General features: G+C 39.6%; 1 protein-coding gene and 1 long non-coding RNA gene across 3 annotated transcripts in view; one reads left to right on the top strand and one right to left on the bottom strand.

Moving 5' to 3' along the window:
- Positions 1-23,604, bottom strand: part of rab3ip (RAB3A interacting protein (rabin3)) — an 847,807-nt gene that overhangs the window by 212,453 nt on the left and 611,750 nt on the right. The window lies entirely within an intron of this gene.
- Positions 20,484-21,044, top strand: LOC101883014 (uncharacterized). Its single transcript, XR_224827.5, has 2 exons — positions 20,484-20,542; positions 20,725-21,044. It is a non-coding gene; the product is annotated as an uncharacterized lncRNA (long non-coding RNA).

The following is a 23,604-nucleotide window of genomic DNA, read 5'->3' as shown; positions in this document are numbered from 1 at the left end:
GATCTCTGGCCGTAGGGAACGCGTGTGCCCTTTAAGCTGCTGTCTTTGTACTGATTGGCCTATTTATTTTATTTATTTATCGAAAAGATTATGCACTATACCATGATTTTACTATTCTATGGAGTCAAGAGGTTTAAGAGCTGCAGACTCATCTCTCACACAGTATGATGTACACTGTAAAGAGCGATCCGTTACTTTTCTTAAAGGGACAGTTCACCTAAAATGAAAGTCTGTCATCGTTTACTCACTCTTGACTTGATTAAAGCCAGTTTGATTTATTATTATTATTTTATTTTATTTTTTGTTAAACACAAAAGAAGATACTTTGCAAAATGTTGGAAACCGGTAACCGGTACTTACTTAAGTAGTCAACTAATCACTTTAAAAGCAATGGGTTTACTCACTTAAGTAGTCAACTAATCACTTTTAAAGCAACAGGTTTACTCACTTGAGTACAGTCAACTAATCACTTTACAAGCAACTTGTTTACTCACTTAAGTAGTCAACCAACCACTTTAAGAGTAAAAAGTTTACTCACTTAAGTAGTCAACTAATCTCTTTAAAAGCAACAGGTTTACTCACTTAAGTAAAGTCAACTAATCGATTGAAAAGCAATGAGTTCACTCACTTAAGTGGTCAACTACTCACTTTAAAAGTAAAGTTTACTCACTTAAGTAGTCAACTAATCTCTTTAAAAGTAAAAAGCTTACTTAAGTCAACTAATTACTTTAAAAGCAACAAGTTACTTAAGTAGAGTCAACTAATCACTTTAAAAGCAACAAGTTTACTCACTTAAGTAGTCAACTAATCACTTTAAAAACAAAAAGTTTACTCACTTAAGTATTTAATTATTCGCTTTAAAAGCAATGAGTTTACTTACTTAAGTAGTCAACTAATCACTTTAAAAGCAAAAAGTTTACTCAAGTAGTCAGCTAATTGATTTAAAAGTAAAACGTTTACTCACTTCAGTAAAGTCAACTAATCGATTAAAAAGCAATGAGTTTACTCACTTAAGTAGTCAACTAATCACTTTAAAAGTAAAAAGTTTGCTCACTTAAGTAGTCGACTAATCACTTTAAAAGCAACAAGTTTACTCACTTTAGTCAACTAATCACTTTAAAAGTAAAAAGCTTACTTAAGTCAACTAATTACTTTTAAAGCGACAAGTTTACTTAAGTAGTCAACTAATCACTTTAGAAGAAAAAAGTTTACTCACTTAAGTTGTCAACTAATTACTTTAAAAGCAACAAGTTTACTCACTTAAGTAGTCAACTAATCACTTTAAAAGCAAAAAGTTTACTCAAGTAGTCAGCTAATTGATTTAAAAGTAAAAGGTTTACTCACTTAAGTAAAGTCAACTAATCGATTGAAAAGCAATGAGTTCACTCACTTAAGTGGTCAACTACTCGCTTTAAAATAAAGTTTACTCACTTTAGTAGTCAACTAATCTCTTTAAAAGCAACAAGTTTACTCGCTTAAGTAGTCAACTAATCACTTTACAAGCAACAGGTTTACTCACTTAAGTAGTCAACTAATGGATTTAAAAGCAACAAGTTTACTCGCTTAAGTAGTCAACTAATCACTTTAAAAGCAACAAGTTTACTCACTTAAGTGGTCAACTCCTCGCTTTAAAAGTAAAGTTTACTCACTTTAGTAGTCAACTAATCTCTTTAAAAGCAACAAGTTTACCTAAGTAGAGTCGACTAATCACTTTAAAAGTACAAAGTTTACTCACTGAAGTAGTCAACTAATCTTTTTAAAAGCAACAAGTTTACTCAATTAAGTAGTCAACTAATCACTTTACAAGCAAAAGGTTTACTTAAGTAGTCAGCTAATTGATTTAAAAGTAAAAAGTTTACTCACTTAAGTAAAGTCAACTAATCGATTGAAAAGCAAAGAGTTTACTCAAGTAGTCAACTAATCTCTTTAAAAGTAAAGTTTACTCACTTTAGTAGTCAACTAATCTCTTTAAAAGCAACAGGTTTACTCACTTAAGTAGTCAACTAATTACTTTAAAAGTAAAAAGCTTGGTTAAGTCAACTAATCGCCTTAAAAGAAAAAAATTTAAGTTAACTAATTACTTTAAAAGCAACAAGTTTACTCACTTAAAAGTCAACAAATCGATTTAAAAGCAATGACTTGACCCACTTAAGTAGTCAACGTAATGTCTCAAACATAATTAGTTTACCCACGTTTTAAGTAGTCAACTAATCGATTTAAAAGCAATAAGTTTACTTACTTTTTTTTTACAAGAAAAGTCAACCAATCGCTTCGTACAGTGTGAATAAAGCTGTTTGACATAAAATTATGTCACACATGCAGAGGTGTTTTTAAACTCACTCATCACAATATTAATTGTAAGATGAAATGACAGAACAGGTGTGTGGATCATGCAAATGTAAAGGGATAAAAGGAGAAAACTGATCTGGTTTATCGGAATACATGCAGAGTTTATAACAGTACTTCACGTGTTCCTTCTCTACGTCAAACGTCACTTAATACTGTATGTTCTGTTTGAGAGGGAAATACAGCACTGGGCTAGTTTAGCTACTTTAAATGCTCATTTTTGTCATTGTCCTACTGAATATGTTGTTTATAGAGAATTTATTTACATGTCGATTGATTTGAGTTTGCTCTTGTTTTTCATCCTCTCATTGAATAAAGGTTGTGACTGGCTGAACGACTCTGAAGGATTTTTCCCACTAATCTTTTGCTGTAAAACGAAATCAGCATTATTTAGAACTAGATTAGATTCCCTTTAATGTGTATATATGTTTAATAGTATGTTTTCCCTGCTGAAAATCCAGCTTAAACCAGCCTAGGCTGGTTGGCTGGTTTTAGCTGGTTGACCAGGCTGGTTTTAGAGAGGTTTTTGGCCATTTCCAGGCTGGTTTCCACCCATTTCCAGCCTGGTCCTAGCTGGTCAGGCTAAAAAAAATGACCAGCCAAATCCAGCTAAAACCAGCTCAACGAGCCTGGTTTAAGCTGGATATAGCTGGTTTTGGCTGGACTCCCAGCTTGGCTAGGCTGATCAAGCTTGTTTTAGCTAGTCATCTCCCAGCCTGACCAGCTAAGACCAGGCTGGAAACCAGCCTGGAAGTGGCCAAAACCCCTCTAAAACCAGCCTGGTCAACCAGCTAAAACCAGCCAACCAGCCTAGGCTGGTTTAAGCTGGATTTTTCAGCCGGGTTTCAATAGTATTATTATTATATTTACATTAATTTGGCCTTTAATCTCCTTTAAAATTTAAATTAAGCTTTTAGCAATGCATATTACTAATAAAAAAAAGAGTTTTGATATATTTACAGTAAGATATTTACTAAATATCTTCATGAACCACGTGCTTTACTTGATATTGTAATATTTTTAGACATGAAAGAAAAATCTATAATTTTGACTGCATTACATTTATTTTGATATATACAAATATGCAACACCTATAAAGCAATATGGTGCTAATGCAAGGCTTGCTAACTTGACTGATAATCGCTAAATAAATAACATTATAACACGTCAAGAAGATCCTTTCAGAAATGACTTGTTCGTTTATTGCTGACTATGTGAGCTGACCAATGACTGTAAAAAATATGGACGACGCGACAGCCCCTTTTCCCATTGAACGCCTTGAGGGCAAAACGCCTGCTTGACGGGCACAAACTGTCGCAAAAGACTGCTGAAATTGGAGCCAGACATGCGCAGAAGGACTGTCTGATGGAGCCAGAGGAGGAGCCGCGATAATGAGCGGAGTCGAGCTTCCAACCAAACGCTTTATGTAAAATCAACCACGCCCCCCGAACTTCTCACTCGACTGCCGGTGTCTGCACTATAACAAACGCTCACTGATGTAAATAGAAGCACTTACATTTAAAAATACAGAATAATATACGGTTTAAAAACGGTGTGATGCAAGCTGTTACACTTTAATCAAAGCAATACATGCTGGACTGCAGAAATAAACGATCTTTTATACACTCTAGCCTGAATATGAGCACAAATAATATATTCTTATTGTTATATTTGTTGTTGGTATTTGTTATCTTCATAGGGGTAGAAATAACACTTGTAAAATATGAACAATAACATATAAACAACACATACATTTTTAGAAAGGTTTTTATTTTTAATTAGCCATCAACAGAACCCAAAATATAGCCTACACACCATAACGACTTACCATGCGGGAACAATCGTGCGTTTAGAAGATAAATACAGCAAGATTACTAAATATCAACAGGATATTTCCCAACCCTGCAATTTGTCAATTTGTGCAAAAAAACTTTGCACTATTAATACAATGTCTATCTGCTGCAACATCACTAGTATATTGTTTATTCATTTTCGCTTGAATTGTTGATTTATTTAATTTTTTTGCCTCCGTTTTCATTTGGTTTATTCGATGCCTTCATTATATCTGGCAACGAGGAATTTTTCATTCATTTTAATGTTAGCTGGAGTGTTCAAATAAAACGCCAACAGTAAATGATGTAAATAAATAATATCTAACATTTACAGCTCTATTAGGTTATATAAGATTCGATTTCAAGAACCTTATAATGATTTATAACAGCAAATTCAGTAGATTACTTAATAACATGCCAAAACTTAAAATGCAGAGACGTCCTGTAAAGCAAGTTCAAATAACCTTACAGGAGATCAACGTGGAGATTATTATTTAAACACAGAGAGAATTACTGCTAACGATCTCCTGTATACCCCGTACTTAAATGGGTTTATTTTATTGTGCAGTTTTATTGTCATTTTTGTATTTATTATTATTATTATTCAATACTTGTGCAATCGATACAGGTTTATTGTTATTTATTTTGTCCTTTATTTAAATAATTGCTATGCTGTTTGCATCTTTATTCAAAGGTTAAACTCAGTGATACACTTTGCGTTCACATAGTAGCATGCGTTTGTTGTTATATCAACAAAAATGGGTGTAATAACGTTAACAAATGTGAGGGTTTTATATAATGAAGATTCAATCGCGCCAGCTCCGGGCATCAGCGCATAACCTAGTCGCAGCGTCGCGGGCTGATTCCGGCTCGCATGCGGCAGCGCCGGCTCGCTCGGCCGCCGCATCTGGCTCAATTGACTCAGGCTGGAATCGGGCAGTGAGTCTAGGCATCCGGAGTAGGTCCAGCAGAGGTAGTCAGTCTGAGGGGTAAGTCTCCGGCAGGCAAGAACTGGCCCCAGTGTATTTTGCTATCTGGGTGGCTAGGCGTGTAGTAGCAAACTAATAAAGCCCGAAAAAAGCTCTGACCTTAGCGAATAAACAGTGTTCCACCAGATCATGTATGTCAGAAACTGTAGTTTACTGCTGAACTCATTTTGTCATAGTAAAATATCACAGAAATCGAGTAATAACACTTCAGTCTCCTGCTGAAGCTCAGACGCGCTGCTTTGAGAAACTGTCAATCACAGCTGTCAATCACGATGACACGCCCAGCATTAAATTACTGCTAAAAACAAACTGTTTACACAAATAAAGATCTGCACCTATTTCAGCACAATAACCAGTGCCTTAATCGACCAGAACCATCTTTCGGGACATTTTATTGCAAGTGTAATTAATTTTTTTATTTGGGCTCAAGTCTCCTTCATTAACACGGAGGAGGCGGGCTTTATGACTTGTACTGCAGCCAGCCCCCAGGGGGCGATCTAACGGCCGAGACCTTCACTCAAACGCAGGCTTGCGGCACACTTGGAGCTGACATGTTTACAGATGTTCATCTGGCGCCACCGTGTGGAGCAGCGCGTGTACATCACGCTTTCCCTCATCCACTCGACTTCACATGAACATGTAAAATGCCTTGGAAACTCGTTTAGGCGATTATAAATGTGTTAATTATTATTTTACAACGCAGATATTTAGAACGAACGAAACTGAGGCGCATTTAATCAACTCATTCAACTGAGCAACGTTTATCTCGGTCCACCTAAAAACAAGATCCACAATCATTTGTTTTTCTGCATTTCTAGTTCAGAGATAGTTGTTATTAATTGATATAATCAAAGATTTAATTCCAGGACTTTAATTTTTTTTAAGAGAGAGATTATTACACCTACAAAAGAATAAAAGGATAGTTCTCCCAAAAATCGAATGCTGTCATTGTTTACTCATTCCTGACTTGTTTTCTGTCGAGGTTTTTGAGGAATGTTGGACACCTGTACCACTGACATCCATAGTAGGAAAGACAAATAACATGGAAGTCAAGGATTACAGGTTAAATGATGACAGAATTGACCTTTTTAGGTTAACTAACCTCTTTTTTTAAAGTAAAACTTTTATATTTTCTTTTAATAGTATATTATAATAGTCTGGCGCAAAATGGCTGCCGTCGCCTCATTCAGTTGGATGCTGCACACTGGTGGTGGATGAGGAGATTCCCCCTATGTGTGAAGCGCTTTGAGTGTCCAGAAAATAAATTTAAGGAATTATTATTATTATTAAACGAAGCAAATCAAATGAACCGGTTATAATAGTTGCTTAAATCTTTAAGCACTTAAATGTATTGAAATGTGAAACTGCTGTTATGATTCCCTCAAAAATAAATGTAGTTTCAAACCCTGAGAGAGATCCATTTTCAGGAAACTCATTTTAAGAACCAAATTAAGTACAAATGATCCTACTTCGATGCTTCATAAAAATTAAAGGTAACACTTCATTTTAACACGAGATGTGACAAGGATTTTGTCTGTCTACAACACCAAACGTGACGAAATTGCCGGCCACTGCACTCAACGAAACGGGTAAGGGCTTTTTAATTATCTAATTGATTATAGTTATAATCTAATTCATACATATTAAACCTCTTTAACGAAATTAAAAGGCCTCTACTAGTAGTATGGATATAAATGTCACTATAAGTGTTACGACTGGGTGGAGTGACAGAGGACAACAGGAGGTAAGATCCAATATGCAGGTTTATTCAATGTCAGGCAAGCAGTGGTCATCAGGTGCAAACGGGTATCTATAGACAGTCCAGAGTCGTAGTCTATATAAACAGGCAAAAGGTCGAAAGGCAGGTGGCTAAACAGGATAACTAGGATACAAGGGGTCTAAACACAGAGAAACAAGACAGGGAGAAACGCTTCGTAATGTCACACTGGCAAAACAAGACTCGGCAAACTGGAAGCGTGAAGGAGTGGCTTATGAATGGAGTGATATCAGTCTGTGAACAAGGTCCAGCTGGTGATTGCAATCAGGATAGATGAATGAGCAGGCGTGCGTGTTTGGGAGCAGTGCATGTATGAATGTGTAGTCCTGGGGAATGCGGAAATGTAGTCCTGAGAGTTCGTGTGAGAACCAGCGATCCTCTGGGAAGCGATCGCTGGTTGTGTGCCAATAAGAGTGTTCTTCAAACTCACATTTAAAGCCCATAATCAGTACCTGAGGTGGTCATTATAGTTTAGGATGTAGTTCTGCCACAACATCGCGTTAAGAGAAAGCATTTCAGTCAAAAGCTTACACACATTTCCTTGGTGTTTTGTTTAGCTTTGCTTTTAAACTGTTTAACTTTGGTCAAGTGTTTTTAGTCCTTCCACAAGCTTCTCACAATAGTAACAGGAATTTCGGCTCATTCCTCCTGACAGAATTGGTCAGATTTGTCTTGCACGAGCTTTTTCAACTCTGCCCACAAATTTTCTACAGGATTGACATCAGGGCTTTGTGATGGCCACTCCAAAACATTCACTCTCAAGCACATTTGAGCTAATCTGGTCGTTTGCTTAGGCTCGTGGTCTGTTTGGAAGACCCATTTGAGGCCAAGTTGTAATTTCCTGGCTGATGTCTTGAGATGTTGCTTCAGTATTTCTCCATAATCTTCTTTCTTCATGATGCCATCTATGCTGTGAAGTGGACCAGTCCCTCCTGCAGCAAAACAGCCCCACAACATGATGCTGCCGCCCCCATACTTCACAGTCAGGATGGTGTTCCTAGGCTTGTCAGCTTTCCCCTTTGTCCTCCACTGGTCATTATGGCCAAACAGTTCAATCTTAGAGTCCCACAGGACATGTCTCCAAACATTAGTCTGTTTCCCAGTGTCATTTAGCTAACTGTAATCTGGCTTTGTTGTTGATTTCGCCATGTTGTCACACAGGGAAGCAGTGTGTTTGAGGTTTTCCTTAAATGCTATTCTACAGTTGTGCCTCAAATGTAGCCAATCAGAAACTTCCAAAACCTTGACATCATCATCTGAGCTTTTTCAGAGCCTTAATATGTATTATTGCATGTAAACTTGACTTTCAAGAAAATGTGTAACATTTTCTCAATAAATATCTCTCATTATTCTGCTATTAAGCAGAACAGAAACAAATTTGAGCATCCTAACTTACCTGAAAGAGAAAAAGTGTAGTCACATTAACACCTGACTGTTTTTTTAATGGTTATGTGCTTTATTATACAGCGCGTGTAAACTTCTGCTTTCAACTGTAGGTGTCAACATACGAAATTCAGAGAGTCTGGCCCCAGAACTGGAAGAACGATTTTCTAAATGATACACGTTACGCCATCCAGAATCGCACATCCATCAGAAAATCACTCCTTCACCGGCAACAACAAACAAGATGCAAACACTTCAAATCACTTTCATGGTCACATCATCAGCAGCACGTGCGCTATGAGTGAAAAGCAAGTGTGCCGCAAGCCTGCGTTTGAGTGAAGGTCTCGGCCGTTAGATCGCCCCCTGGGGGCTGGCTGCAGTACAAGTCATAAAGCCCGCCTCCTCCGTGTTAATGAAGGAGACTTGAGCCCAAATAAAAAAATTGTTACACTTGCAATAAAATGTGCCGAAAGATGGTTCTGGTCGATTAAGGCACTGGTTATTGTGCTGAAATAGGTGCAGATCTTCATTTTTGTAAACAGTTTGTTTTTAGCAGTAATTTAATGCTGGGCGTGTCATCGTGATTGACAGCTGTGATTGACAGTTTCTCAAAGCAGCGCGTCTGAGCTTCGGCAGGAGACTGAAGTGTTATTATTCGATTTCTGTGTTATTTTACCATGACAACATGAGTTCAGCAGTAAACTACAGTTTCTGACATGTATGATCCTGGTGGAACTCTGTTTATTCGCTAAGTTCAGGGCTTTATTCGGGCTTTATTAGTTTGCTGATACACACCTAACAACTCAGATAGCAAAACACAGTTCCGGCTAGATTCTCGCCTGCCGGAGACTTACCCCTCAGAGCTCAGACTGACTAACGTTACCTCTGCTGGACCTACTCCGGATGCCTGGACTCACTACCCTATTCCAGCCCGAGTCAATCAAGCCAGATGCGGCGGCCAAGCGAGCCGGCGCTGCCGCATGCGAGCCGGAATCTTCCCACGACGCCAGGGGCGCAACTACACATTTACTGAGGGGTGTGCGGGTTCAAATTTTGTGTGATCCCTCTTATTTTATATTAATTAATTAATAATAAATGAAGACAAATTTTCAGATTAATCTTATAACTTTTGACATTATGTATGATTTGACAGTTTATTTTGATAAAAATAAAAACAAATCTAAACAGTTACATCTACATGAACACTAGGTTGTGGGACTGCATGTTATTGTGTTAAATGATTTTGAATTAAACAATAACAATATTATATTCGTTTAAAATGCAAAATAATGTTTTTTTAACAAAACATATTTATTTATTTTTATTATTCGAAACTTTTAATAAGGATAATTTAAAAAATAGTTTTGGCACAACGGCGCCCCCCCATGTGTGGCGCCCCTATGCGCATACCCCCTTGTTGCGCCACTGCGCGACGCCGCGAGTAGGTTATGCGCTGCGGTCCGGAGCTGGCGCGATTGAATATATAAAACCCTCATATTTGTTAACGTTATTACATCCATTTGTGTTGATATGACAGCAAACGCATGCTGAGAAGTTCGGGGGGCGTGGTTGATTTTACATAAAGCGTTTGGTTGGAAGCTCGACTCCGCTCATTTTCGCGGCTCCTCCTCTGGCTCCATCAGACAGTCCTTCTGCGCATGTCAAGGCTCCAATTTCAGCAGTCTTTTGCGACAGTTTGTGCCCGTCAAGCAGGCGTTTTGCCCTCAAGGCGTTCAATGGGAAAAAGGGCTGTCGCGTCGTCCATATTTTTTACAGTCATTGGTGAAAAGCTTAGGTGCTGGCTGCAGATAGTACCAAATACAGCAGCATACTCCCCCCCAAAAAAAACAGGACGATGTGAAATTGACAGCGATTTGTACAATGAATAGGTGTCCATGTCGCACACACAGAAGAGGCGGAGATTTCTGGTGGCATCATAATCGTTTTGATTTTGGTCACAGATCCGTAATAAAGCCAAACACACACACAATGAGATGCTGTGAGAAGTGTTTCGGTGCTGGCAGCGTGGCTTCTTCATGAATGCACGAACACAGAAACACTCATATGAACGCTCAAATAGACAATTATCAATAAACAATGGCAATAGCCACTTTCACACAGTGATACTGGTAAATATCTGGAAAATTTCCGGAACGACTTTATCGGTATATTCAAAAAAGCACTGTTCACACAGGCGAGGACGTTACGGAAATTTTCCGGAAAAGAGCATTCACACATCCATTCCAAAATACCGGTAAATTCTGACATCATTCACCACAAATGAGCTTTAAACGGCTGCGCTTGTGTTTGTAAACATTTGACTAAATTACAAACTCTGTGGATGATCAATATTGTGAACAACTTTCGCAGGATCACTTTCGCATGTCGAGATGTTCGTAATATGTGCGTGTGCTGGCGCTCACAGGCTGTTTCACAGGCACACGAACGTAAACAAACAACGGCTTATCATAAGCATCTCATCGATGATCATTTACACAGTTGGCATTAAGAAGAACATATAAACGTGATCTGACTAACTTCTAGCAGCTAAATGTGTCTGGAAAAATATTCAAAGGCTCACAAACCGCGCGGACATAAACGCGCCTGACTGTTGTGATTGGCTAAAGCAGGCTTCTCACGTCAGCACGTTCTAGGCGTGCACGCGCTCTTTCCGGCAATCTTCCTTCTGCGTTCACACAGCGCAGCATTCCGGCAAATTACCGGTAATGTTACAACTTCTCTTTCCGGAAAATAGCCAGAACGAATTTACCGGTATTTTCAAAAAGGACCTGTTCACACATACAACCTTTCCGGAAAATTGCCGTTAATTTTCCGGAAAGGTCTGTATGTGTGAAAGGGGCTAATGAATAGACACTAACTCAATGCACTTCTCCACACAATAATATACATTACCAATATCACATCAATAGTCGTTAAACTCTCACTGCATAAACAACAAACGCAGTAACTATTTTAAATGACTTTATTCTCTACTAATTACTTTATAGTTTGCTAATATTCTATAAATACTCTCTAACATTTTGATATATTATAACTGAATTAACCCACACTACCGTTTCAAAAGGTAAACTCCCACTAAATGACCTTTGTTAATCTATATCAGTGGTTCTCAAACTGTGGTACCTGTACCACTAGTGGTACGCGGGCTTCCTTCTAGTGGTATGTCATATTGTACATATATTTTAAAAATGAGCGAAAATGATTTGTAGATTAATGTGATGACATATTAGGGATGTCACGATTTCTTTTTTTAATCGAAATCGATCGAAATTTATGCTTAATTTCGATTATCGAATCAAAAAATAGAATTGTCGATGCTGCCACGCCCCCATGTCACGTCAGCTTGGCTTGCCAAGCGGGAAAAAAACAGGTTTGTTGAAGTGCTTGTTAAACTGCAGAAGCAGGAGACCCGTCGACAGAACTTAAACCCTCTCCTCTTCCAATGAAGTCGCCGGTGTGGAAGTATTTTGGATTTCCAGTGAGTTATGTTGACAACGTTAGTGTTGTCGACAAAAAAAAACGCAGTTTTGCAAGCTCTGCTATGTACGTATTACGTACGGTTCGTCTGATAGACAACACCAGCATCGCGATTCTCCGCCCGCCCCCGTTGCAAATCCGCTCGGGAAAAGTACACACTCAGGCCCTGTTTACACTGTCTTTGTTTTTAAACGGTATTTTAGAACGACAGCGATTTGACATCCACTGTGGCGTGTAGCATTTCTGAGCAGCCCTCCTTCCTCTCTACCTCTGGAAATGCACATCACGTGACCACACAGACACAGACGCACACACAGCCATGCGCTCGAGACAGCAGGTCCAGGCAGTCAGAGGACTGCTTCAATCTTTCACTCACTTGTACTTAGTCATTTTAGCGAACACCTCAGATACTGTTGGCTGGTTCCTGTTGGTTGTGCCTCTTTTTTACCGACGCCATTATAACGACACAGATCACTGCCTATTCACGAGTCCCGCAGAAAAAGTGATTGACAGGTGGTAATTATGTGTGTATCTTGCCTTTATTCATTTACTGTATGATTTGTTTATGGGTAAAACAAAGACCATGCAGGTCAGGTAGTTTAAACGGTAGCCTACAAATAATTAATTGGTCATTAATTAATTAACTATTCATAATCGAAAATCGAATCGTGCCTTTAGAATAGAAAATGTAATCGAATCGAGGATTTGGAGGATCGTGACACGCTTATGACATATACCCTATTTTTATGAGGTCCAAGCAACATCCCCAGATGAATAGGCTACTATGTTAATACTTTTATATTTAAGTACAGCAGTTTTTTACTTTTTAAGAACAGAAGCCTACCATTTTTAACTTTTAAACGCACATTTCAATATAAACGTTGACGATTTATTTTGTTTTGTTTTTTTTACATACAAGCGCAGTACAGTGTTAATGTTCAAAGTATTTATAATGTTTAAAGTGGCTGATACTAATGAATATTCTTAATAATAAGAATTAACCTGACACATTTTTGAACTGTACAGCTTCTTTAGAGGGCCTACTACGCTAATGTATTCCAGTACTGCTCGTTATGGTGATACTTGGAGAGACTATTTTTGTCTGAGGTGGTACTTGGTGGAAAAAGTTTGAGAACCACTGATCTATAGGAATCTCATATTTATATGTGTACTTATATAATAACACGCGGCCTCTGTCACCGCAATCTCCATTTACAGGCGTCGGCGGCCTCATGTCTGCCGCAATTACGCTGATGCGGTTATTTTATACATACTAATGTGACCACCCAACCCGCTCCGAACTGGTTTCGAACCGGCGACCTTCCGCATGGGAGTCGGCTGCTCTACCAAGGAGGCTAAAGATTATGGCCTCTAGCCTTTGTCGCTAGCGCACCTATAGAGGTCAGAGGAGTGAGGTGAGGTTTACCTGCACAGCACTCACTAGCTGGCCTCCGTTACACTCACCCCCCTAAACTTCACTCCCATCCGGGTCACGGCACCAAAAGTGTAACCCACTCGCTCTCTGGCCTCTAGCACCACCGCTGCTACTCTGCGTTGTGTTGTATGTGTTGTGGGGTGGTAAACAGGAGATGCAGGCAAAGAGAGGTTCGCGATCGTGACTCGACCATTTATTCGACAGAAGGGCACCTATCAGTGTTGATAACACAAACTCAGGTAAATCTCAATACAATATCTCCAAAACATTCATTAATATTAACTACCCTGCTGAAAAATCCAGCTTAAACCAGCCTAGGCTGGTTTTAGCTGGTCGACCAGGCTGGTTTTAGAGGGGTTTTGGCCATTTACAGGCTGGTTTCCAGCCATTTCCAGCCTGGTCTTAGCTGGTCAGGCTGGAAAATGACCAGCTAAATCCAGCTAAAACCAGCTTGACCAGCCTAGCCAGGCTGGGAGCCCAGCCAAAACCAGCTATATCCAGCTTAAACCAGGCTTGTCAAGCTGGTTCTGCAGTGTGCTCAGCCTGCTGGTTTGTCCATTCGCACACATTTGCATCATCTTATGATCTCCTAAACCTTTTTTAATGCACATACTGTAATTTGTTAAGTGTTTCCTTCGTACTCTCTTTCAGACGTTACGTTACCTCTCTTTCAGAAACAGGCTTGACTTACCCTGCTTTCTCGAGTTTGACAAACCTGCCATTTTGAAACGGAAAACCCAGAGTTCTTTCATTTCAGGGTTAAAATACTCTGAGTTTTCACATAACCTCCTTTCTGATACAGGCCCCTGCTGTAAATGCTGCTCTCCGAGTGTAAACATGTAAGTACCACAATCAAACTATTTCCGTCGTGAAGGATTTCCGCCCCGTTTTGTGAAAGGAATAACGCACACGGCTACCTGCCGAGGTAGGGTGCTTTCACACCTGCCTTATTTTGTTCGGTTGAATCGCGCTAGAGTTCGTTTCTCCTTTTGGTCCTGTTCGTTTGGGCAGGTGAGAATGCAGCAATCGTACTCGAGTGCGCACCAAAAGCAGACCAAAAAAGCGTACCGAGACCTGCTTGAAGAGGTGGTCTCGGTACGCTTTCAAACGAACCCTGGAGCGGTTCGTTTGTGGTGAGAATATGATCCGTCCTAAAACAGGTCCAACCGCTAAAAGTACTGCGCCTTTTGGACTAATTCAGCTGCCGTAGGCTGATGCGCTGTGCATTATGGGATATGGAGGAAAAATATTTGTTGACAGCGCTTTACCAACAGAGAGAGAGAGAGAGGGGAAAACGTTACCTGATGGGTCGTTGGTAATATTTCCGCAAGATGAGCATGTCGCAGTTTAGCTAAATTAATGCACGCCTCCTCCTGAAGTGACGAGCGATGCATTAAACACTGTTTTCCAGCCGCGGCCGCGCTTCATTTTCGTAATGTATAGTTTGTCTAAATCAGGGATACAATCAGCCAGCGCAGTCGTCCCTCCAGAGTTACATGGGAATTCTGACCAATCAATAAGCAGTTTAGGAAATATGTTCAACAACATCTGGCCAATTAGAGATGTTGATTTTGTCAGATGACTGCATTTTGGTTCGTTTCAACTGGTTCAGACCAAAGCCAGCCGTGTGGTGTGAAAACGACCCAAAGACGGCAGAAGATGCAACACTGTAGCATTTATTACCCTTGGTCCGGACCAAATGAAGTGAACTACAGATGTGAAAGCACCCTAGGTTTCAGAGAAATGCGGAGGTTTTTTTTCTCTCTTTCGCCCGTGCGGTATCAAACATTGCATGAAAAATACATGCCTCCAGCAATTTCTCGAATAAAATATCTCGTTTGTCAAGAGGAGCATGACAGAAATTCCTGAAGGAAAGAGCCAAACTGCAGTTTAAGTCCAGCATTTAATAATTTGGCAAATAATTGGATTACTGATGTCCATGTAAACACAGTCACTGTCTTCCCCTGCGTCTGTGTTTGTTTTGCCTCTCTGAAAATTCAAATTCAGATTGACACTCCCATTTTTATTCAAATGTTAACAGACCATGCCTTTTTTCCCTTCTCCGACACTCCCCCCCCCCCTAAACAAAGCTGGACACGCCCACTTTCCTGACTTTTTCCAAAGTAGAGGTGTGAAAGCAGCCTGCTGAAACAAGGGGGTTTCATTTCCCTTTAAGTACACACCCTTCCCTAAAAATACCTCTTTTCCTCAGATGCAAAATAGTGATTTTCATTTGTTTTTATGCCCATTCAAAGAGCTCTGCATAGTATGAAAATAATCCGTGCTCAGTAAAAACATATGGACATGAGTTATTTTTGGGTTCAATAGGACCAAACAAGCTGCGCAAATAAGACCCAAGTTTGAAGAAGACTAAACAAAACACAGTGCGTTACACAATCCCAAATCAGAAACAGTTGGGGCAGTATGAAAAACACAAATAAAATAATTTCTAAATTTACTTTGACTTGTTTTTCATTGCAAACAGTTCAACGATGATTTCCAATGTTGTTTTTGTCAAAATAAACCCATTTTAAAAAAAGGAACAGTAAAGCATTTACCACTTTGTGATGTCCTTTTCACACTTGAAAGACGTTTAGGGACTGAAGACACCAAGTGTTTCAGGTGTAATACAGTCCCATTCTACCTGCAAACAAGTCTTGAGGTGGGCAACAGTGCAGGGTCTTCGTTGTCGCATTTTGTGCTTCAAAATGCACCACACATTCTCTATTGGAGACAGGTCGGGACTGCAGGCAGGCCAGTCAAACGCCTGTATCCTCTTCCTCCGCAGCAGGACTCTGTAATGTGTGCAGAATGTGGTTTTGCATTGTCTTGTTGGAATATGCATTGGTGTCCCTGGAAAAAAGGCAGCATGCTCCAAGATCTCTTTTCAGCATTAATGATGCCATCACAGAAGACCCTGGCTTTCGGACTTGCTGCTGGTAACTGTCTGGATAGTCCTTTTCTTCTCTGTTCCATCCAAAAAAATTAGTCACTCCAAAAGATTCCTCCCATGTTGGCTTGCAAATTAAAATATAGCCTGGGGTTTTGATGTGGCCTAGAGAGCTAGAGAGAGAAATGTGCAAGAAGGTCGCTGGTTTGAGTCCCGGCCGGGCCAGTTGCCATTTCTGTGTAGAGTTTGCATGCTCTCCCCGTGTTGGTGTGGGTTTCCTCCGGGATTTCCCCCACAGTCCAAACACATGCGCTCTAGACCATCTTGAGGAATGCAATCAATAACAATGGTCCTGGTGCATTTCCTGTTTTGGATGTTTAAATAATGCATATCTGTTTTAACATGTAAGTTATAATTAAATAGCCTTTTTTTTACAGTTATGAAATCGTTTTACAAGCAGGAAATGTCCGTGGACTAGCCGCATCGCCACATTAAAATAGTCTATAGGTGAATTGAATAAGGGGCGAGGCAGTGGCGCAGTAGGTAGTGCTGTCGCCTCACAGCAAGAAGGTTGCTGGGTTGCTGGTTTGAACCTCGGCTCAGTTGGCGTTTCTGTGTGGAGTTTGCATGTTCTCCCTGCCTTCGAGCGGGTCTCCGGTTTCCCCCACAGTCCAAAGACATGCGGTACAGGTGAACTGGGTAGGCTAAATTGTCCGTAGTGTATGAGTGTGTTTGTGTGGATGTTTCCCAGAGATGGGTTGTGGCTGGAAGGGCTGTGTAAAGACTTGCTGTATAAGTTGGCGGTTCATTCCGCTGTGGCGACCCCCGGATTAATAAAGGGACTAAGCCGACAAGAAAATGATGAATAACCTAAATTGGCTGTAATGTATGAGTGTGTGTATGTGAATGAGTGTTTTCCAGTACTGGGTTGCGGCTGGAAGGGCATCCGCTGTGTGAAACATATGCTGGAATAGTTGGCAGTTCCTCTCTCTACGGAGGTTATCTTGCTCCTTTCGGATCGAAGGTTTCAGATGCATTTTAGTAGGACAAAACGGTTGAGGAATAGCTTTGCCCCATTATCTATTGTCGCTCTGAATAAAGTGTAATCTTTTATAAGGTACTTTGTATGTGTATATGTGGGTGCGTTTATGTGAGATTTAATTGTTTGTATCAAATGCCAAACTAGAGCAATGCTCCCCAACCCTCGGGCCACAGACAGTACTGTTCTATAGATCAATTGATAGCGGGCCACACAAAAAATCATAAAATATGTCTATTTTATATAAAATGAAATTGAGTCTAACGATTATTTATTTTGAAAAATCTTTTATTTTGAAAAATGACCGTATTCTCTTGTTACATCTCGGTCACTTGAGCCTCAAAATTAAACCCACAGGCTAGCAAAACGAGTAAGAACGGCAGCAGGATGCGCTTGCGTATTCCAGGCGTACAGAGTTGAAAAAATATTAACTTTTCAGAAAGTCGCAACGCTATTCACGTGACAAAAACTGACTGACCAGCGTCATATTTGAAATTGAGTCTAACGATCATTTGTTTTGAAAAATCTTTTATTTTGAAAAATGACCGTATTCTCTTGTTACATCTCGGTCACTTGAGCGCCAAAATTTAACCCACAGGCTAGCAAAACGAGTAAGAACGGCAGCACGATGCGCTAGCGTATTCCAGGCGTACCCAGTTGAAAAAATATTAACTTATCAAAATGCCGCAACGCAAGTCACATGACAAAAACTGACTGACCAGCGTCATATTTGAAATTGAGTCTTACGATCATTTATTTTGAAAAATCTTTTATTTTAAAAAAAATGACCGTATCCTCCTGTTACATCTCGGTCACTTGAGCGCTAAATTAAACCCACAGGCTAGCAAAACGAGTAAGAACTGCAGCACGATGTGCTAGCGCATTCCAGGCGTACACAGTTGAAAAAATAGTAACTTTTCAGAATGCCGCAACGCAAGTCACGTGACAAAAACTGACTGACCAGCTTCATATTTGAAATTGAGTCTAACGATTATTTATTTTGAAAAATCTTTTATTTTGAAAAATGACCGTATTCTCTTGTTAGATCTCGGTCACTTGAGCACCAAAATTTAACCCACAGGCTAGCAAAACGAGTAAGAACTGCAGCACGATGCGCTTGCATATTCCAGGCGTACACAGTTGAAAAAATAGTAACTTTTCAGAATGTCGCAACGCTATTCACGTGACAAAAACTGACTGACCAGCGTCATATTTGAAATTGAGTCTAACGATCATTTATTTTGAAAAACGATCGTTTTCTCTTGTAACATCTCGGTCACTTGAGCGCTAAATTAAACCCACAGGCTAGCAAAACGAGTGAGAACTGCAGCACGATGTGCTAGCGCATTCCAGGCGTACTCAGTTGAAAAAATAGTAACTTTTCAGAATGCCGCAACGCGATTCACATGACAAAAACTGACTGACCAGCTTCATATTTGAAATTGAGTCTAACGATCATTTATTTTGAAAAATCTTTTATTTAGAAAAATGACCGTATCCTCCTGTTACATCTCGGTCACTTGAGCCTCAAAATTTAACCCACAGGCTAGCAAAACGAGTAAGAACTGCAGCAAGATGCGCTTGTGTATTCCAGGTGTACCCAGTTGAAAAAATAGTAACTTTTAAGAATGCCGCAACGCAAGTCACGTGACAAAAACTGACTGACCAACGTCATATTTATAATTGAGTGTAACGATCATTTATTTTGAAAAATCTTTTATTTTGAAAAACGACCGTATTCTCTTGTTACTACTCAGTCACTTGAGCGCCAAAATTTAACCCACAGGCTAGCAAAACGAGTAAGAACTGCAGCACGATGCGCTTGCACATTCCAGGTGTCCCCAGTTGAAAAAAATAGTAACTTTTCAAAATGCCGCAACGCTATTCACGTGACAAAAACTGACTGACCAGCTTCATATTTGAAATTGAGTCTAACAATCATTTATTTGAAAAATGACCGTATTCTCGTTACATCTCGGTCACTTGAGTGCCAAAATTTAAGCCACAGGCTAGCAAAACGGGTACGAACTGCAGCACGATGCGCTTGCGTATTCCAGGAGTCCCCAGTTGAAAAAATAGTAAATTTTCAGAATGCCGCAATGCAAGTCACGTGATTTGTCATTTTGGTGGTACTTGGAGAGACAATTTTTTCTGAGGTGGTACTTGGTGAAAAAAGTTTGAGAACCACTGTTCTAGAGGCGGTTGTCTGCTCCCGCAATAATTTAGTTATTTTTTCTTCCAGAATGCACTGATAATTTACAGTAATAACAATATTACTGTGAAAATAACAATTATTTACAGTGATGCTGATTGGTAGATTGGCACTCCAATCAAAGAGTGAGAAAACGCTGACATTACCATATGCCTGTTCAGCCTGATCTTACGAGGAAACGTATTTTACGTTTTGTCAGTTTAGTGGCTAATTCGGACGAGTTCAGTTGTACGAAAATGTGCGGTCTTAAAAAGTAGGCGTGGCACCCAACCCCACCCCTAACCCCAACCGTCATTGGGTGATGAGCAAATCGCACTAAATTGTATGAATTAGATCGTACGAATTCATACGAATCAGCCACTAAATAAAAAAAGTTACGAATTGCCGTCAGATTGCGTTGGCCTGTTAGCCATGGTGGTGCCAACTCAGATCTGCATGCTTAAAAGCAACAGGTTCATTACTGTTTATTATACGCCACAGACATCTGCATTGCAGATTCCTAAGTCCTTATACTAATTGCTTAGACTCTTGCGACAGGATTGCTGAAATATAATTGGTTAAAAGCTGTAATGGAAACAAGGCTATGAAATGAAGAGAAAAGCCTGTCAGAGATTCATGGAAAAATAAATCAGTGATTCTGATCCCGAAGACCCACCGCTGCTACCACCTGCAAAACACTTCAAACAACTTTGCATGTTTCCGCAGAGACCTACCAAGACAATCATCATCAGATTTGCATTGTTGAAAGCCTACAGTTGTTCAGAAAATAGCAGTGCATTAAAAACTGACTAAAGTACTAATATTTTAACAGCTTTTATTTCTGCATTTCAGTAAATACAGTGGAAACACTTCACATTCAATCCTAAATCAAAGCATTTGTAACGGAGTTATTTTGGTAATATTATTTTCACTCAAAATCCTTTTTTCTATTGAGTATAACTTTAATTTACTTCATTTGATATTATTATATATATTATTTTATCGTTTTGAGTTCATGCTTGTATGTGACTTTCAGGACCTGTTCAAGTGTACTGTCACTTTAAGAGTGTATACTCGTTTGTGTGCGCGCTCATCGCTCTCTCAGTTCACTTCCTTCTGAGCTGAGAGAAGGTTGTCTCGTGGTTAATGGAGACATTAAACGGTAATATTATTGACGGTTGATTGTATATTTTAAATCTAAAATGTTTGTTGCTTTGCTAAACATACTCTGTGATGTGGAAATATGAAACTGTGGTTCTAAATGGTTGTGATTGAGATCATTTGCATTTGTGAGTGAGATTAGCACATATTAGCATGCTGTAATTACTCCTCGTGTGCCAACAGGTTGTTTAATGAAGATCATAATCACAGAATGCATGTTTTCAACACATTTTCCATTTGTGCAGGTATGTTTTTGTATTGTTGGTAGTTTTTGTGATTTCATGTCATTAATATTAATTTAGTCTTATGTTAAGCAGATTAGTTTAATACATGTTCTTTCAAGAAATCGCTATCGCAGTTCACTTCCTTCTGAGCTGAGAGAAGGTTGTCTCGTGGTTAATGGAGACATTAAACGGTTGTTTAATGAAGATCATAATCACAGAATGCATGTTTTCAACACATTTTCCATTTGTGCAGAAAATAAAGACAGTGCCAAGCGGTAAGAGGTTTGGAGTCCTTTATTGAAAAACAACAACACAACGCAGGACGGATTCCACTCGTGTGGGACCCGTTACACATTTTATGATTTTCCTGAATATTTTCAGAGGAGACAATCAAAACAAATATTAATCTGTAAGAAAATACCAGCCTGATCTCACGAGGAACATTAAGTATTTTACGTTTTGTCAGTTTAGTGGCGAATTCGTACGAAAATGTGCGATTTTTAGAAATGAGGCGTGGCACCAGGCCCGAATTGGCTAATCGGGAGGACCGGGAGAATTCCCGGTGGGCCGGTCCGTTTTTTGGCCGCGAGGGCCGGTGTACCTAGCTTCAGAATCTGTTGCTCTCATCAGTCACACTTTTTAAATTAATTAATTTATTTGACCAGTCTTCTTATTCATTATTTCACCGTAGCTCTGCTCTTTTTATATATAAGTAGCCTGCAAATTATCAGTTAATCAACTACGACTGCTGTGGTCCAGTGGTTAGCACATTAGATTACAACACCACCGATCGGGGTTTGAATCTCACCTGAGTATGTTTTTTTTTTTTTTCTCTCATTTTTATTGTTAAGACATATAATACTGTTAGGGTTGTTGAACATTTAAAGTTCTAAAGCAGCTGTTTTCTTAAAAAAAACGTGATATTGTAATTAGAAACTGAATTGGAAATGTCCTTATTTTAATATAGTCAGTCGTGAACTGAGGTGGGCCGGTCTGAGGCTTGAAACTCCAGGGCTGAAAAGCAGTCCCACTCCGGCCCTGCGTGGCACCCAAGCCCACCCCTAACCCCAACCGTCATTGGGTGATGAGTAAATCATACTAAATTGTACGAATTAGATTGTATGAATTAATACAAATTAGCTACTATATCAAAAAGTTACAAACTGCCGTGAGATTGCGTTAAAAATACCAGTATCAATATTTTTTCTCTCTTTAAACAGAAACATTTAGAAACTAAAACTATTTTTTTATTTATTATTTATCTGCGTAGCCATTGTTTTGGTTTTTTGATTAATCAACCAACATTTGGCACCCGGAAAAGTATATTTCATACACGTAATGAATTGTTGGGTTCTGCTTCAGAAACTGCACTTCAAGTGTTCACACTTAGCTTATGATTGATTATAAAGCTTGTCCTAGGAGAGAACCCTGAGCTCATGAGATCCTCGGGCCCGGGGCTCCCTCCCGTTTGCAAGGCAAGAGGGGAGTTTGAGCTCAGGTAGATCTGGAGAACTCCCTTGCTGTAGTAGCTAATGAACAGATAGTGATTGCTCTTAGGAGGGAACTACTTACTAGGAGCACGTCTATGGTGCCGATTTGGATTAGTCATTAACTTAAGTTGCATGTTTATGGACGGTGGGAGGAACCCGGGGGAAACCGACGTGAGAACATGTTAACTCCGCACAAAAACGTCGGCTGGCTTGGTAAGGATTAAAACCAGTGACGTTCTTGCTGTAATGCAACAGTGCTAACCACTGGGCCACCCATCTAGGAAACGAGGAGGAGTAGGGGTGGAAGGGGGGCTTCTTCAAAACAAAGAGCTTAGGGTATGTATAGTGGGTTAGGAGTCGACTGATTGGTGTATCATCAACTGAATAATGCAGGACCAGCCGCAATCAATCATAAGCACGTGATCCTCTCGAAATTAGTTTATAAATAAACTGCACTTTTTATGTTACCTCACAGGTTTTCAATTGAGTTGAGGTCAGGGGATTGAGCAGGCCAATCCTGATGCTAAGTTATTGCTCATTTACTTTGTGTTTGGAGCCATTGTCTTGTTGAAACACTCAGGGACATGCAGACTTTATAGGCAAGTCCTGCGAAGTCCATGCAGACCCAACTGAGCATTGTGAAATGAGACAGTCAAGAGTGTAGGACTGATCTCATCCCTTAACTGGCATTGTATTGTTTACAAATTTTTATTCCTTATGTATACTTTTAGACTACATTTTATGTAAAATTGTATATAATGTATTTATAACTTTCTTTTTCTTAAAACTCTACCTTTTATATTAACATTATATGTTAGGCACCTAGCGTCTGAGAGTAACGAAATTTCGATTCTCTATATGTCCTGTACATGTGGCTGAATTGACAATAAAGCTGACTTTGACTAATGGTAAAAGTGAACGCTTCACTAGCGAGAAAACAGTTTAACATCTGCACAAGGATAAAGAACGAGTGTCCTCCATTCGGCCTCTTTACTTTACTTACACTCTTTACTCCTTTACTTTGGTGGAGTACGGAAACCCTGTTGTACACTCCACTGAAGACATCCACAGTGATTAATTTAGTTTAAGCCCAAAGATTTGTTTCAAAACTATTTCGAAATTCAGTTCTACTTTATTTTCAGCCGCAACCCAGTACTGGGAAACACCCATTCACACACATACACTACGACTAATTTAGCTTATTCAATTCTCCTATAGCGCATGTGTTTGGACTGTGGGGGAAACCGGAGCACCCGGAGGAAACCCACACCAACACGGGGAGAACATGCAAACTCCACAAAGAAATGCAGCCAGGACACGAACCGGAAATGCTGGGTTCCACACAGTCA

This window comes from Danio rerio, chromosome 4 (genome assembly GCF_049306965.1).
Source record: "Danio rerio strain Tuebingen ecotype United States chromosome 4, GRCz12tu, whole genome shotgun sequence".
Classification (NCBI taxonomy): Eukaryota; Metazoa; Chordata; class Actinopteri; order Cypriniformes; family Danionidae; genus Danio; species Danio rerio.
Note: the sequence above shows the minus strand (reverse complement) of the source record. Positions and strands in the feature narration are given on the sequence as shown.